General features: G+C 38.0%; 1 pseudogene; it reads left to right on the forward strand.

Moving 5' to 3' along the window:
- The first annotated feature begins 2,586 nt into the window (after nucleotides 1-2,586).
- The window catches only part of LOC120875313, a 168,853-nt pseudogene continuing 152,670 nt past the window's right edge, over nucleotides 2,587-18,769 (forward strand).

The following is an 18,769-nucleotide window of genomic DNA, read 5'->3' on the forward strand; positions in this document are numbered from 1 at the left end:
TTACTTTATTTTACTTTATAATACTGTATTGGTTTTGCCATACATTGACATGAATCCACCACGGGTGTATACAAGCTCCCAATCCTGAATCCCCCTCCCACCTCCCACCCCATATCATCTCTCTGGATCATCCCCATGCACCAGCCCCAAGCATCCTGTATCCTGTATTGAACATAGACTGGAATATTTTTGATTTACAATGTTATGTTAGTTTCTCCTGTACAGCAAAGGCAGGAAGTTATACATACACATTTATTCACTTTTTAGATTCTATTCCCATATAGGTCATTACAGAGTACTGAATAGAGTTCCCTATGGCTATTCAGTAGGTTCTTATTAGTTATTAATATTTATTCTAATTAGAGTAGTATGTGTATGTCAATCCTAATCTCCTAATTTATTCCTCTTCCCCTTTCCCCTCTAGTAACCACAAGTTTCTTTTCTACATCTCTACCTCAACTTCTATTTTGTAAATAGGTTCATTGGTACCATTTCTTTAGATTCCACATATAAGTGGTAAATGATATTGTTTTTTTGTGTGCCTGACTTACTTCGCTCAGTATGTCAATCTCTAGGTCCATCTATGTTTCTGCAAGTGGCATTATTTTATTCCTTTTATGGCTAAGTAATATACCATTGTATATATGTGCCACATTTTCTTTACCCATTCCTCTGTTGATAGATGTTAAATTTCTTCCATATCCTGGCTATTGTAGATAGTGCTCCAATGAACACTGAGGTGCATGTATTCTTTCAAATTATGGTTTTCTCCAGCTATATACTCAGGAGTGGGATTGAAAGATCATGTTGTAATTCTATTTTTAGTTTTTTTTAAGATCATTTTTTAAAGTCTTTATTGAATTTGTTACAAGATTGCTTCTTTATGTTTTGGGTTTTTAGTTATGAGATTTGTGGGATCCTAGCTGCCCAACCAAGGTCAAAGCTATACCCCTTGCATTGGAAGGCAGTCTTACCCATTGGACCACCAAGAAAGTCCCTATTTTTAGTTTTTAAAGGAATCTGGATAGTTTTCTCTATAGTGACTGTAACAGTTTATTCTACCAACAGTGTAGGAGGGTTCTATAGATTTTTAAAACTTTATAATTGTCATAGCTAGCACATAGTAAAGCTTCAAACCCAATTGCATTGATGCAGTCATGGAAGATACCCCACCATATCTTGTTCACTGCCTGCTGCTGCTGCTGCTGCTGTTAAGTCGCTTCAGTCGTGTCCGACTCTGTGCGACCCCATAGACGACAGCCCACCGGGCTCCCCCATCCCTGGGATTCTTCAGGCAAGAATACTGGAGTGGATTGCCATTTCCTTCTCCAATGCATGAAAGTGAAAAGTGAAAGTGAAGTCACTCAGTCGTGTCCGACTCTTCGCGACCCCATGGACTGCAGCCAGCCAGGCTCCTCCATCCATGGGATTTTCCAGGCAAGAGTACTGCAGTGGGGTGCCATTGCCTTCTCCGTGTTCACTGCCTACTTCCCTGGATATTATCCATTGCCTGTTATGAAGAATCTCCCCGCTTGTAGCTTAGACTGTCTGCTTTTCATCTTTATTCTCCTGGTGCTGTGATTCTTAAACTTTAGTGTACTTAGAATCAAGAGATCTTTAAAAGAAATTAGATTCTAGGATCCCAACCCCAGAAATTCTAATTCTAGAAGGCTGAATGTTTGCCATAAATTCGTGCTCTAAATGGACTTCCCAGATAACTCTGAAGCACATGGTCTGTGGGTCACACTTAAGAACTACACTAGGGAATGGAACTAATTTTAGATTCTAGTCCTTTCTGGTGTGTCCTGTTATAAAAAAACTGGGATCTGATGAATTAAATTCCATAGTTAACATTGTGTAAGTTTGTTTTATGACTAAAAATGAAATGGGTAATTTTCATAGTTATATTAGTAATACAGGGCTTTTAGAAGGCCTTCTACTTTTATTAGACATTTTAATTACATAAATATGTTGGCTGAACCTTGCTCTTTTTTTGTGAAATCTTTAAAGTTTTATATATAGTAGACAGTCTTGGCCAAAATCATGACATTATAGCTTACCCAAATGTTAACTTGGGAACCACATTAAGTGAAATATCATGAATTTACTATTCTTTTCCCTTACTGTTGATGTTAAGGTGTGCTTTTAAAACTATAACTGTGTGTATTTATACCATTATGTATATATCTCATAGTTATATATGCATTGAAGTAATCCATTTCAACTTAGTCACTTTTCACCTTTCATTTTCATTTCATCAAGATCAGGAATCCGGTCTCTATTTAGTGTTGAAGTAGGCTGCAGGGGAATTATGAGTTATTTCTTAATATCAATTATCACCTCTCAATAGAGCTCTATGGTGGTAAATATCACATTTTTGAATTTGGGTGGTAGCAGTGGTAATTGGATGCCAGACATTTAAGAATTTCATTCTAGTGTGGAAGGAGAGAGCATGAACCAGGTAAGGTAGGTGCTGAGGAAATTAATCAGCCTCTACAAGCTGTTTCTCATAAGGCAATAGGTTGGTCAAATGTACAGTGCATAACATGTGAGGCAGGTGTAGACTGGACCATCCAAAATACCATCATGATAACTGACTGGTATCAGGCTGATCCTGGCCTAGCAACAGAAAATATTCTGGAAGCAATGATACTTGAAATCAGATTGATGAAGACATTGCTGATGTAGGTGATCCATCCATTCAAGACAGAATACCAGTTGAATTCTGATAAAAACAGCAAGAATTTGCTGTGATTATGGTGGTAAAAAAAAGACTTCAGAGACTATAAGTACTATAAATAACTATAAGTAACCCAGGACTCACCTCAATCTAATTCTAGATAGATATTGATATATTTATCTTAGGACAGATTATTTAGAAGTCACGATTGGTGATTTGGACTGCCAGAAAAGGCTTGTTGGCAGATATATATGAGAATCTGGGAAACAGAAATGAATTACGTGATGACAGAATCTTTTTCTTGCCACCAGTAAATTAATAACATAGCTTTAAAAAATATGACATTTCCTCCAATACTTCTAAGCTTTAAGGAGACAATCAAATTATAATGCACTATGATGAATAAAATACATAGACAGATGTAAGTATGTATGTGTGTGCATGCACACACATGCTAAGTCACTTCAGTCATGTCTGACTCCTTTGAGACCCCATGGACTGCAGCCCATCAGGCTCCTCTATCCATGGAATTCTCCAGGCAAGAATACTGGAGTGGGTTGCAATACCCTTCTCCAGGGGACCTTCCCGACCCAGGGATTGAACATGAGTCTCCTTCATTGCAGGCAGATTCTTTATTGTATGCTAAGTCGCATTCAGTCGTGTCCGACTCTGTGCAATCCCAGAGACGGCAGCCCACCAGGCTTCCCCGTCCCTGGGATTCTTCAGGCAAGAACACTGGAGTGGGTTGCCCTTTCCTCTTTACTGTATACACCCACATAAAAGACAAATAAAAGGAAATAAGGAAGAAAAATAAAATGGGTTACCGGAGAAGTAAATAGATTCCTACATATGCTCTAACTTTCTCATTGTGTGTCAAGATAGGACAACAAATCAATTCTAAGTTTCCTAATAGTCAAAACAAAGCTGGAATTAGGACAAATTGGGTGAATCATGTTCAGATGATACGACATAACTGCTTGAGGAGAGGCCCTGGCCTTGAAGTCTAGAGAAAATTTATTCCAAACTTGTGATAATAGAGCTATAGAATGAAATAGTGGATAATAAGATTTTCTTACAGGATTTCCTGCTAGCATTTTTCAATGTAGGATCAACCATCAAACTAAAGCATAATTTAATAAAAAGGATTATATGGAAGGCCCAGATAGTGTAGCCTGGATTTTTTCTTGGATGACACACACAGGAGCCAAATAGAATTGCACCTTCTTTAGGCCATGCTCCACAAGGGCATCTCTGGCAGACAGATAGAGCTGATAACTTCTGGCAAAAATCCTTGAGTGGAGCTATTCTATAGTGATGGAGGAAAGATTCCTATTCTTAAATATCTACTAAATGGAGGATAGATTTTTCATAATTTTATTAAAATTAAGAAGTTTAAAACACTGTATTAAAGAGATAACTACTCTGTAGGCCTCGCCACAGGCACAGTCAAAAGTGTTTAAAACAGGACTGTCTTCCCTTGGCTCCAACACCTGAACAAATGAAAGAACAAGGACCTCAAATTCCAGTTCTTAGAGGATCTGTGAGACTATTGTCGTTGGTCATTTTCCTGTGTGAAAATAAATTGCTTATTAAGGCTGTAAACAAATTTCACTAGGATATCCAACTTTAAGTAGAGTAGTGGGTTAGTGACAACACAGATTAAATTACTCTTAAGTAAGGGAGATTATATCAATTCATATGATGGATATCTGTCAAAATTATGATAGCCAGCTTCCCAGGTGGTGCTAGTGGTAGAGAACCCACCTGCCAAGCAGGAGAAGCAAGAGGCATGGATTTGATCTCTGGGTTGGGAAGACCCCCTGAAGTAGGAAATGGCAATCCACTCCAGTATTCTTGTCTGGACAATTCCATGGACAGAGGATCCTGTTGGGCTGCAGTCCATGGGGCTGCAGAAAGTGGACGTGACTGAGCACACACAAAGAGTAAAATAATACAAATAATGAATATTCTTTCTGCTATTAGTTAGCTCACAAGGCTCTTCAACTGCTGAGGCCTGCCTGGGTCTATATATCATATCCCTAGCACTGAGGAGAGCACTTAATTATTCTTTTAGGAGTTTTATATGGATAGACAGCATATGTTGGATTATCTACCACATGTAAGTGGTGTGTATACTCTGATACAATGACAATGAAAGGGATATAATAATGGTGACCATTTAATGGTATTTACTATTTAACTATATACTTGAAATCTGCTAAGCACATCATATGCATTATTTCATTTGATCTTCAGCAACTATAGTTGATAAAGTTTAGTATAAGTGTGTTGGCTTCCTAGGTAGATCAGTTGGTGGAGAATCCACCTGCAATACAGGAGACCCTGCCTCGATTCCTGGATTAGGAAGTTCCCTTGGAGAAGGGCTACCCACTCCAGTATTCTTGGGCTTCCGGGGTCAGACACGACTGAAGGACTAAGCACAGCACAGCAGCATAAGTGTGTTAGTTGCTCAGTTGTTTCCAACTCTTTCAGACCCCATGGACTGTAGCCCACCAGGATTCTCTGTCCATGGGATTCTCCAGGAAGAATACCAGATTGGATTTCTATTTCCTTCTCCATGGGATCTTCCCAGCGCAGGGACCGAACCTGCGTCTTATGTCTCCTGCATTGGCAGGCCGGTTCTTTACCACTAGCGCCACCTGGGAAGCCCAATATTAAGTATAATTGTCCTTAATTTACAGCTATAGAAACTGAAGTTTAAATTTTAAACAGCTTATCTGCATTCTCACTGCTACAAAGTAGAACATTCGCCCCTGTGGACTTATTCCAAACCCTGTGTTCTTTCCGCTTCACCAGCAGTATATGGCTTTGCTTTTCAGTTTCAGCATCTGCAAACTGTAGGTCTCAGATCAGAGCGCAGATCGAAGGGTTTTGGCCACTCTCAGGACGGAATGGTATTGCCGGACCCAAGGCTAGCCATTAGCTTAGGGTGGGGGGGCGGGGTGGCCTCACAAATTTCTGGAAAATGATTGTTTATTATAATCAACATGGTAGATTTGATTTTTTGATTCAATTTTCAAATATATTTTCCATGTACATTCAGAATCCTTGGTAATTAATATATGATCTAGATCTTTTAAATAATTTTATAGAATATGAATTATGCTTTATTGTTAAAATTAAAAATTTTAGTTTTTGAATTATTAAAGTACTTCATTTTTCTTTTTTTAATCTACAATTTTATGCATTAAAATAATCTTTTTGGCTGCACAGCTTGCAGAATCTTATTTCCCTCACCAAGGATTGAACCTAGGGCAGTAGCTGTGAAAGTGCTGAGTCCTAATCACTGGACTGCCTGGAAATTCCCAAGAACTTTATATTTCTTAATACATCTTTAAAGTATCATTAGTTATGTCTATGATTTACTTGATTTGGGGTTCTTTGTTGAGGTTCATTACTGATGTGATAGACTTTCAATGAACAGTTCTGATTCACATTATGGCAATCTAGTTTACAAAATAATTTCCAGGAAGACATTATGATAAGTAAACAGGAGTTGCTTGTACATTTTGTCTTCATGGTGTAACCCTTGGCATCATGCAAAACTCTCTGCTCTTAAGATACACTATTCACACACACACACAAATGTAAGGATGAAAAATGTTTGATATATATACTGTGAAAAAAATAACTCTCTGCAGTTGTTAGTTTTATGCTTTAGAAACAAACCCTGAAAGGTAGTGATAAATTGCCTTAAGGCAGTTTTTCTTTTAGGCAGTATATCCTAAGTCATTTCTAGTGTGGAGTCATACATTCTCCTTCACTTCGTAAGGATACTGCCCTAGTGTCTGAGAGCTTGGAACTACATGGAAAGATTAATCAGATAAGGCTTCTTGGAGGAGCAAAAGTTTTTTTTTTTTTAAATTGATGTATAGTTGATTTACTATATTAGTTTCTGGTATACAGCAAAGTGGTTCCTTTATAGTTTATTACAGGATATTGAATATAGTTCCTTATGCTATACAGTAAAACCTTGTTTTTTTAATCAGTTCTCTATATATAGTTTATATCTGCTAATCCCAAATCCCTAATTTATCCCTGCATCCTCCCTTTCCCCTTTGGTCATCATGTTTGCTTTCTGTCTGTAAATCTGTTTCTGTTTTGTAAATAAGTTTATTGTTTCATTATTTTTAAATACCACATATAAGTGATGTCATATGATATTTGTCTTTCCCTAAAACTGCTTCACTTAGTACAATAATCTCTAGGTCCATCCATGTTGCTGCGAGTGATGTTTATTTCATTCTTTCAAAGGCTGAGTATTATTCCACTGTATATCTGTGCCACGTGTCCTTTATCCATTCTGTCAATGGACATTTAGGTTGCTTCCATGTCTTGGCTATTGTAAATAGTGCTGCAATGAACTTCAGGGTGCATGTATCTTTTCAAATTAGAGTTTTCTTGGGATATACACCCCGGAGTGGTGTTGCTGGATCATATGGTAACTCTGTTTTCAGTTCGGAAGAAAACTGCATACTCTTCTCCCTAGTAACTGCACCAGTTTACATCCCCACCAACAGTGTAGGAGGGTTCCCTTTTTCTCCACACTTCTTGGAGGAGGAAACTTTTACATTAGATCCTGAAGCCATTGGTAAAGAAGGATATTACATGGGATGCAAGATATGAGAAAGTAAAGACTGGAATTTAAAAACTCTGGGATGTCAAGAAGGAGGAACACTGGGATAAGTTACATATCAGGAGTTAAGAAAGACGGGAGGGAGCAATGGCTAATAATGCAAAGTCTTGAGTAAAAGACTGAAGCATTTAAATTGGATTTACAGGCAGTGGAAAATTATATGCTTACATGTTTTTGTGTAGCAGCTGCAGTGAAAACAAATTAAAGACTAATTTGTGTGACACAGATGATAAGAGTAACAGAGAGTTGTTCAATAAATTTCACATTCAAGTTCCTCTATTTGGCACTAAGATACAGCAATGAATACAAGATAATTTCTTTCTTCAATTCACTTTGGTCACAGTCTTTTAAGAGGAGACTGGAGTACAAGTAATATGAAGAGAGGTATGCTAGAAGAACAAAAAGAAATTTGAAAAATTTAATTGAGGAATTGAGGATCATTTAATAGAGGAGGTGACTTTTATTCTAGTCTTTGAAAAATTAGTAGGATTTCAACAGGCCTGGAAAGACATTCTAGGTGGAAGGGCCAGGGCTGTCCAGTGGAGGGGTCAACAGACACAGGGCAGTTGTTTAATGCATTGGAAGGAATATGTGAGATATTAACAGGTATTTTAAACCCATTGTAAAATCACAGTGTTTTTAGATCTACTTGTAGATCAAGGCTGGGTAAATGAGAATATTTACCAAACAAAATATTCAGTTTGACAATGACTTTCTTCCTGCACTTGTTTGTTATATGAGAATTATGAGGTAATTGAAAAATAAAATTGTAAAGTGTCAATAAAGCTAGATAGCCTAGTATCACAATGTCTTAAACATATAAAGCAATATAAAATGTATACAGTGTCTTTACATACATTTTCTAATTCCATTCTCTCAAAAACCTATTCTACTTCATACAAGGGAATTTAGATTTAGGAACACTTGCTCAAGATTTCTCAGTTGGTAAGTGGTGTGGAAAGATTTGGACCCAGGTTACTGATGTCAAGTTTAGTCTTGTTATATCACACATGCAAATGACAGAGAAATACCCATTGGAAATTGTGTAAGTGGAGAGGCAACACAGAGAAGAGTACAAAAGCTTACCTGAAAATCTCTGATTTCCTAGCAAGCAAGTTTTATAATTCTGATTTTAAAAAGAGAGCATTTACTCTGTTCCATTGGTTGATGGGCTAGTTATGAAAAAGCCAACTGCTGAGATATACCATTAAACTGCTCTATCTGAATTTGAAATCAGTTGGTCTGGTCATGCCCCATTTAGTTGTTATCTGAATGGACAATGGTGAGCCTATCTTTTGTACTGAATAGAAATTAACAGACTCTTATTAAAAGGCATGCGTATTCTATCAAGTTCATGCTTACTCCTAATTTTATTACAAGGACAAAAGAGAGAAAATAATTCTTCGAGGGATTATCATAGGATGTTTAGAAAAAGAGAAAAACAATTGCAACACTACTACCTTTCATTACACAGTCATCTTTTAAAACCAAAAGCAAGGAATTTCAAGTGTTTTATTCATGGCCTTATCAATCTTCACAATGTTCCTGTAAGTCACTTAGGTGGTAAGAGTTTCTATTAAGAAGAGAAGAAATTTAATATGTTTATTCATTGCAAGAAAAACGATACATGGAGACAAGCGACTTGCAATAAGAACACTTTAGTTTGAAACATTACACATAATAACAGGGAATAAAAAATTATCCAAGAGAGGAAAAAATTACATCTAACTATTGGAATATGGAAATGTTTTCTCATAATAAGTGAAAATAGAAAATAAATCATAGTGAAGATTAAAAATAGAACAATTCATGACACTTCAGCTGAATTCAATAAGCATTTATTGAATGTCTAATGAATTTAAACTTTAATCATTTTCTGTTTCTATAGTTATGTTGAAAAATGTTGTTTCTTAAGTGCCAAGTATTAAAAATATTTTTTAAATGCTGAGGAAGTTTTCCTGAAAATATAAGCAGTATATGAAGATGAGCTTTAATAATGATTCTGGTTGTGAATGGTTGTAAGGTAGGAGAAGTAATAAAAATTCTTAGGAGAACTTTTGCTGAATCAATGCATAAATCACCAAATAATGAGTCAATTCCTAGGCAGGTTGAAAAGAAGTCCAGGGTCCCCAAGGAGGAGAAAGGGGTCTAGGACTCTCAAAGTGGAGATAGGGGTCTGGAATTCTCAAGGAGGAGGAAAGGACAAACTTTTTTTGTCTACATTCCTTCAGTTCAGTTCAGTTCAGTTCAGTCGCTCAGTCATGTCTGAAACTTTGCGACCCCATGAATTGGAGCACCCCAGGCCTCCCTGTCCATCACCAACTCCTGGAGTTCACCCAAACTCATGTCCATCGAGTCAGTGATGCCATCCAGCCATCTCATCCTCTGTCGTCCCCTTCTCCTCCCGCCCCCAATCCCTCCCAGCATCAGAGTCTTTTCCAATGAGTCAACTCTTCGCGTCAGGTGGCCAAAGCATTGGAGTTTCAGCTTTAGCATCAGTCCTTCCAAAGAAATCCCAGGGCTGATCTCCTTTAGAATAGACTGGTTGTATCTCCTTGCAGTCCAAGGGACTCTCAAGAGTCTTCTCCAACACCACAGTTCAAAAGCATCCGTTCTTTGGTACTCAGCTTTCTTCACAGTCCAACTCTCACATTCATACATGACCACTGGAAAAACCATAGCCTTGACTAGACAGACCTTTATTGGCAAAGTAATGTCTCTGCTTTTTAATATGCTATCTAGGTTGGTCATAACTCTACATTCCTTAGTCTTAGTCAATTACACAACTCAGTTTAAACTCTGTACTAGGGATTATATAACAACAATGTATCTTGCTTGAGGACAGTTTCTCCTTCCTGAAAACCTTCTGACTAATCCTGATATTTTAGAATGTATGTTATGGGAGTGGGTCTGGTAGGATCTTTCTATTGTTAGATTCTAATCTTGTTATCCTAAAATGTAAATTGTGGGAGTGGGTCTGGTAAAATTTTCACAAACTTGAGACATTCTTTTGATTCATTGTAATGACTAATTAAAAGGTATATAACTCCATTGCTAACACTATCAAGGGGGTATTCTTTTTGCCCTCTTCTGATGTCTGTCAGAAGCTTTCTCTGTCTCTTTTATGCTTTCAGTTCAGTTCAGTCAATCAGTCGTGTCCAACTCTTTGAGACCCCATGAATCGCAGCACGTCAGGCCTTCCTGTCCATCACCAACTCCCGGAGTTCACTCAAACTCACATCCATCAAGTCGGTGATGGCAACCAGCCATCTCATCCTCTGTTGTCCCCTTCTCCTCCTGCCCCCAATCCCTCCCAGCATCAGAGTCTTTTCCTATGAGTCAACTCTTTGCATGAGGTGGCCAAAGTACTGGAGTTTCAGCTTTAGCATCATTCCTACCAAAGAACACCCAGGACCCATCTCCTTTAGAACGGACTGGTTGTATCTCCTTGCAGTCCAAGGGACTCTCAAGAGTCTTCTCCAACACCACAGTTCAAAAGCATCAATTCTTCAGCGCTCAGCTTTCTTCACAATCCAACTCTCACATCCATACATGACCACTGGAAAAACCATAGCCTGACTAGACTTTTATACTTTAATAAACTTTATTACACAAAAGCTCTGAGTGATCAAGCCTTGTCTCTGGCCAGGATTGAATTCTTCTCCTCTGGAGGCCAAGAATCCCAGTGTCTTTCATGGTTCAGCAACAGCCTTTCAATAGGAAACAAACACAAGGATAGACTCTGTACCTAAGTACAGACTAAAGAAAAGTGTTAAATGACAGATCATGATTAGCTATTCATTTTCACTGTGCAGAAAATGAACAGAAAATCAATTAAGTCATGACATGAAGAATTTTTAGTTGATACTTGAAAAGATTTCCCAACAATGATTATCGCCTAATATGACCCTGCATTGGACTTTTATTTAGGTAGGTTTTGGAACATTCTTTAAGTGATAAAGAAAGGAGATAGGGGTATATAATTCTGAGGGTCCTTAGCCTTAGTGTGTGTGTGTGTGTATTTTAAACTATTTTCTAAGAGATTTTTCAGTTCATTGTTTAATTCCATTAATTCGTGGATTGTTGTTCTCCTCAACTTCTTTCTTCTGCTTTTCTAAGTCCATGAGTCTAGGGAAAAAAATCTGGGAAAATGTCTTGTTAAAGTTTGTTGTTCCAACCAATCAAAAGTGTGTCCAAAACAATTGATGGAACATGGAAAATCTATTACTCAATATGTATTTTGTACCTAGTGTGACATGTCTCCAAATTTTAAATTAGGCCAAGATGTCTTCCCTTTATGTCTGTTGGAAGCTCAAATTCTTTCAAGCCTGCTAGTTCCTGACTGTCAGGGAAAAAGGCTTTCTTGTTGATAGTGACCTGATCATCTGGTAGTATATATCCCTTCTAGAAGCATATAGATTTTTAAAAGAGAACTTGATAGGGATCAGGCAATACTTAACCTAAAAGAAAGAAGCTCTAAAATTTCTGCTAGAGGGAGAAGGGAAGCCAATATGGACAGAAGTCCTTTAAATCACACTATAAAGTGACTACCTGTACTTATGGTGGACACAGGAGCAAGATATAATAAAATAGGAAATTTATAATGTGACCAGGAGAAAATGACTGGAAAGAGTGAACAAAATCCAAAAAGGAAAAAAAGCTGTGGAAAGACAGGTGAACTAATTATGAGAGAGAGATAAAGAGAATAAAAAATAGATCGTAAAGGACTATGTATTGTTGTATAGTAGCCAAAGGCAGTCTCTATATGTTACTAAACAATTTCATGTGAAAGTTAAATTATTGTTTTCCATTTTCTGGACTTAACATTCAGTTCAGTTTAATTCAGTTCAGTTGCTCATTCAGGTCCGACTTTTACGTATTAAAAATTTTCCATTTTCTCTTCTTTTCAGTTTCCTTTCTCACTTCCCATCTGCCTTTGCATTTCTTCCCATTGGATTCCAGTCTGTCTGTGAATCTATTTATCTTTCTCCTTCTTGTTCTTCAACTCTATGTGTTTTGAAAGTGAAAGTGAAATTTGCCCAGTCGTGTCTGACTCTTTGTGATCCCATGGACAGTAGCTCACCAGGACCCTCTGTCCATGGAATTCTCCAGGCAAGAATACTGGAGTGGTTTGCCATTTCCTTCTCTCTTTGAGTTTAATTCTTATATCAATTCCTTCAAGATGTCACAGGTTAAAGTTGATTATATTCTTCATAACAATAGCTTCTTCTTGAGAATATGAGTTCAGTTCAGTTCAGTCACTCAGTCATATCCACCTCTTTGCGACCCCTGGACTGCAGCATGACAGGCCTCCCTGTCCATCACCCACTCCCAGAGTTTACTCAAACTCATATCCATCAAGTCCGTGATGCCATCCAACCATCTCATCCTCTGTCATCCCCTCTTCCTCCTGCCTTCAGTCATTCCCAACATCAGGGTCTTTTCCAATGAGTCAGTCCTTTGCAGCAGGTGGCCAAAGTATTGGAGTTTCAGCTTTAGCATCAGTCCTTCCAATGAATATCCAGGACTGATTTCCTTTAGGATGGACTGGTTTGATCTTGCTGTCTAAGGGACTCTCAAGAGTCTTCTCGAACACCACAGTTCAAAAGCATCAATTCTTTGGCACTCAGCTTTCTTTACAGATGTGAATGAGAATCTCAAATTATTTGATCAGTGTTTTTCCAACTTGGAAAAAATTATATATTTATTAAAATGTAGACCTATTGATTAAAAATCTTTGGTAATGATTGTGGTGATGATCTTTGTGCTAAATCCTATAATTTTTAACAAATTTACATGATGAGTTTTATAAATTTAATACTTGAGATACATTGCTGTAAAGAAATACAAACTTAAAAGTAATACATTTTTCTGATTTTAGGTATACGTCCTTTTTGGAATACCAATGTTAAGTGTTGAAGCTATAAAAATGAAGCTGGATGATATTCTGAGGACTGCTTTCAGAAGGCAAACAACAGGTTAAGGTGAATATGTTACTGTTTTCTACATTCTCCTTTACGGCTGTGAAAAACAAAACAAAACAAAACAAAACAAAACATGACAATGCTGAATGCTTAGCTTCTTTCAGTGATAGCACTCAGTTCAGTTCAGTTCAGTTCAGTTCAGTTCAGTTCAGTTCAGTTCATTAGCTCAGTTGTGTCCGACTTTTGCGACCCCATGAATCGCAGCACGCCAGGCCTCCCCGTCCATCACCAACTCCCGGAGTTCACTCAGACTCACGTCCATCGAGTCGGTGATGCCATCCAGCCATCTCATCCTCTGTTGTCCCCTTCTCCTCCTGCCCCCAATCCCTCCCAGCATCAGAGTCTTTTCCAATGAGTCAACTCTTCTCATGAGGTGGCCAAAGTACTGGAGTTTCAGCTTCAGCATCATTCCTTCCAAAGAAATCTCAGGGTTGATCTCCTTCAGAATGGACTGTTTGGATCTCCTTGCAGTCCAAGGGACTCTCAAGAGTCTTCTCCAACACCACAGTTCAAAAGCATCAATTCTTCAGAGCTCAGCCTTCTTCACAGTCCAACTCTCACATCCATACATGACCACAGGAAAAACCATAGCCTTGACTAGACAGACCTTAGTCAGCAAAGTAATGTCTCTGCCTTTGAATATGCTATCTAGGTTGGTCATAACTTTTCTTCCAAGGAGTAAGCGTCTTTTAATTCCATGGCTGCAGTCACCATCTGCAGTGATTTTGGAGCCCCCCCCCAAAATAAAGTCAGCCACTGTTTCTACTGTTTCCCCATCTATTTCCCATGAAGTGATGGGACCAGATGCCATGATCTTCGTTTTCTGAATGTTGAGCTTTAAGCCAACTTTTTCAATCTCTACTTTCACTTTCATCAAGAGGCTTTTTAGTTCCTCTTCACTTTCTGCCATAAGGGTGGTGTCATCTGCATGTCTAAGGTTACTGATATTTCTCCCGGCAATCTTGATTCCAGCCTGTGTTTCTTCCAGTCCAGCGATTCTCATGATGTACTCTGCATAGAAGTTAAATAAGCAGAGTGACAGTATACAGCCTTGACGTACTCCTTTTCCTACTTGGAACCAGTCTGTTGTTCCATGTCCAGTTCTAACTGTTGCTTCCTGACCTGCATACAGATTTCTCAAGAGGCAGGTCAGGTGGTCTGGTATTCCCATCTCTTTCAGAATTTTCCACAGGCATGTCAATAAAAATTTAATAATTTTTCTTCCTGTCCTTTTTTCCCCTATCTTCCACATCTTTCATTGCCCTGCCTCTTTCCCTATAAAATTTTTCTCCCTGAAAATTGAGCTCTGCTTTCATTACTTTTGTGATTATGCAAAAGGTTATTTGGGAAAAAATCTTTTATAAAAGTTTTACATATTTATTTTACTTTTTACAGTATTCTCAAAAACTACAATTGATTACTGCTACCTCAATGAAATTATCCTTCTGTAAATGCTTCAAATGTGATTTCCAAGCAGTTTGATTGCTTATTGAATTCTGAGTATAACAGAACACTAATTATTTCTTTTTGAGGAAAGGGAATGTTTAAATCTGCCTGAAACTTGATTGTTTTTTCATCTAAACCTTTACAGTGGCTGAGATTAATTGCATTTTCAAACTGCACGGTCTGTTCATGTGATGAAGGCATGGCCAACCAATTTCTCCATAAGTTTGCTAATAAATTAAAGGGTCATTTTTGATAAGCCCTATAATCTTCTCTTACACTAGACTGAAGGATTAGATTTTCCTCTAATTCTTTTAAAATGATAATTAGCTAAAGAAAAAGTATTGAGGACTGAATATTTATGCAAAGTGATTCTATTGGTTTTTATAACTATAGTAGATGAAAGTGAAGGCCTTTTCAGGCATACATGGACTTTGGTGAATTGTGATATGTATGGTTGTGATATTTTACCTATCTCATGTAATATTATAAACTTATTACTTTGGAAGAAAGATTTCATATCCTTATGAGTTCCCAAGGTAGTCTTTTCTACCAAAGAAAGAACATAAAACATTAGTTCAGCCTCTTGGTTTATAAACTGTACAGCTTTGAGTATATTGTTAGCATTTTAAAAACAAGAAAATGCTAATTATAAAGAAGCTTTATGAGTTGTGGCTGAATGCAAAAATTAGTTAATTTGGGAAGTATGTAGGCTCCATCCTGTAAGCTAATTATCCACATCTTATTAAGATTGGATGTATTTCTATTGCAGATTTCTTTCTTGGTAGTTGGCTTGGGATGGTTCCATACTGTTAGAGGGAATCAGAGAATTAAAATAATTACCTGAATACTTCAACGGAAAAAGTGCTTCTCCTTAAATATTCAGTTTAATGAGGCTAAAAAGTTGTTTAAGTGACTGCTGAGCCACACTTTCTTCATCAGCCCTTCATGGCCAACCAAATTCAGTATTCAGTGCAATTTTTGAAAAAGAAGAAATGAGGCCTTTAACAGGGGATACTAGACAAAGAATTAGAGAAAAGGCAACATTCTAGTTAGAATACCAGCTACGTATGCCCCCAATTTCGCACACGAGCCTCTGAAGCAGGTTTCTTTCGTGTGGCATAAGTTCTCCCGCATGATGGTGCTGCCAGGACTTTGGGGATCTCCTGAAGACCATTATGGAACTGTGCCCAGGAGCCGGGCTTTATGCCTGAACTTCACCCATTTTCTTCCCTGCTTTGTTGACTAGAATGGAGGTGTTCTCACTCTAAAAAAGTATTCTATTTAGAGTGCTAATCTGAGGATCTGACAATAAGCTGACTAGAGAGAATTATTTTCAATTGCTCCACTCTGCTGTATTTTCAGTCTTGCCGTTTCTGTGGTGATGTTCAAACCCACTACTTTGGCTGCTACCTGAAGCTTTTAGATAAGACATGGGGCTTATTTCCCACTGACTTTTGAATGTAAAAAATGATGTTAAACTGGAGATTTTAATGGTGACATAGATATATCTGCAAGATATCCAAGTGGGTCATGAAACAGAGGACACTGTAGGAAGGTTAAAATGAAGTTTACAAACCTTCAGAATGTTTCTCTTCCCGTGGGGCATGCCCCTCTACATTTTATGTTATGAGGGAAGGGATTCAAGGAGATTATCAGGAAAGCTTGATTGGATATCTGTCGGCAAATGAAACAAAGAGGACATTAGGTTCACTAGGTTCATTAGGTTCAGTTGTGGATGTAAAGGCGGAGGCAGTGTTTTCCTGGACTGGGGTGGGCCACAAGCTAAAGGGAGCTGGAATGGAGTGTTCCTAATACTACCTCTAGGGCAGCCCAGAGGGAAGTTAGAAGTGACTGTTAAGTTAGTAGAGACTGAGAAGGGTAGAAACCCTGGAAGAGGTTAGATTCACCTGGAACAAGAAACCACCTCTGAGTGTCCACTCTAATGCTGGACATTTCCAAAGAATTCACAAATTGGCTCCATTAGAGAAAGTCAGATGTAAACATTTGTTGAATCAAGAGAGGATGAAACCAGTTCAGGACCATGCAGTCAACAGTGCCAGGGAAATCACTGAGTTGGCTGTTTTCAGCCAAGGGCAGAGAATAAAGCAGCCCAATGAATACAGTAAATGGTGGTGGGAGACAAAGGCATGACATTGTATTCCTATTAAATTCCATTGGTCTGACTTGGTGAAAAATCATATGCATAACTCCTAAGACTTGCTTAATTAATCAGGAGTTAATTACTACTGCTTCAGCTGTTTTAAGGAAGTAATGCTTAATACAATTAGAAATCAAAAAATTTAAATGTTTAACTGGTATGAATTTTAATTGACTTTGTATAATAAAGCAACATAATCTAAACAAAACTACCTATGGTATACATTTTTTCAAGATGGAATAATTATAAATCTAGCACTTTCTTACTTAATTTTGTATTATCAAGGTTCCATTTTATTTTATTGTAGTGTAAGTTAGCATATCATTTTTAAATATAAGAAGACTTTTTTTTTTATTAATCCCCAAAACCTTTCAGTGACAGCAAGTGGGGAAGCCAGTAGATCCTGAAGCCAAGTCACTGCCAAGATCTTCCCCATGTGATGTGTTGCATTCCAGTAGAATTGCTTAATTATTGAGTCATACTCTCTTGAGACTGGCATCTTGCAAGAACAAGTTGGTAGAAATTGTACTTGCTCCTAATGTAGACTTTAATTTTGCTTTATTTTATACAAATCATAGAAAAATGAATGAAAGCAACACAAAATATGTGTAATTTTTACAAAGTATTCTATTTAGAGTGCTAATCTGAGGACCCGACAATAAGCTGACTATGGAGAATTATTTTCAATTGCTCCACTCGGCTGTGTTTTCAGTCTTGCAGTTTCTGTGGTGATGTTCAAACCCACTACTTTGGCTGCTAATGTTGCTATTCTCTGTTTCCTCCCTCCCCATCCCCACCCAGAATATTGAATATAGCTCCCTGTGCTATACAGTAGGAACTTGTTGTTCATATAACCATTCTCTTTGGCTTATTTTCATCTTAGAATTCTCCTTGGTTTCCCTCAAGGGCTTCTTCCTCTATTTTGATTCCTTAGGGTTCATTTCTTGATCTTTATTTTGGACACAGTTGCTGCTCTACTCAGATCCCTTTTACCTGCAGGTCACCCAGTTTCTCAGCTGTTGTTTGTGTTGGTTACTAATGGCTCACAGTTGACCCTCTTCTCTGAAGACTTGTCTGCATAGAGCTACCTGTCCTGGAAGTCATGATTTGCTCCCTTCCCAGAGTAGCCTGTACCTAACATCTCTGATGGGAGAAGGACTCCAAAAAACTGACTCTTGCCTCAAAATGGGGCCAACTCTGTAATACTTTGGTGGTTCAGACTCTACTGTGGGATTAAGATGAAGCTTGGCTCCATCTGAAACTATATCCTCCTTAGCTTTTTCCCCCCTGCACAGCCTGCTTCTTCTACTCCCCTTTTCCTGAGAATACTCTTCAGTAAATACTTTGAACAAGAATTCCTATCCTGGACTATTCCTAGGAAACCCAACCTGAGACAGTCATTTTAGTCTCTCCCTAGAGCTCCTCTCTAAGCAATCCCGTGACTTCAATAAAAGCCAATATACTGCCTTTCAAACTAATATTCTCCAACTCATATCTCTTGTCTAAATTCCAGACTGAGAAGGACAACTGACTACTTTTTTAGATTTTGTTAAATTTAGGACTACCTCTTTTCACTGGGAGAGATTATATTTTGGTATTTTTTAACTGCAGTGAATTAGAAATTTGGAGAATCCCAGGGACGGGGGAGCCTGGTGGGCTGCCGTCTATGGGGTCGCACAGAGTCGGACACAACTGAAGTGACTTAGCAGCAGCAGCAGCAGAAATTTTAGGATTATAGAAGTCTGAGGTCAACTGAAAGCTTCGTATACTATTTGTGTGTTATATGTGTTAGTTGCTCAGTTGTGTCTGACTCTTTGCAACCCCATGGACTGTAGCCTGTCAGG

The sequence above is a fragment of the Oryx dammah genome, unplaced genomic scaffold (genome assembly GCF_014754425.2).
Source record: "Oryx dammah isolate SB20612 unplaced genomic scaffold, SCBI_Odam_1.1 HiC_scaffold_16, whole genome shotgun sequence".
Lineage (NCBI taxonomy): Eukaryota > Metazoa > Chordata > Mammalia > Artiodactyla > Bovidae > Oryx > Oryx dammah.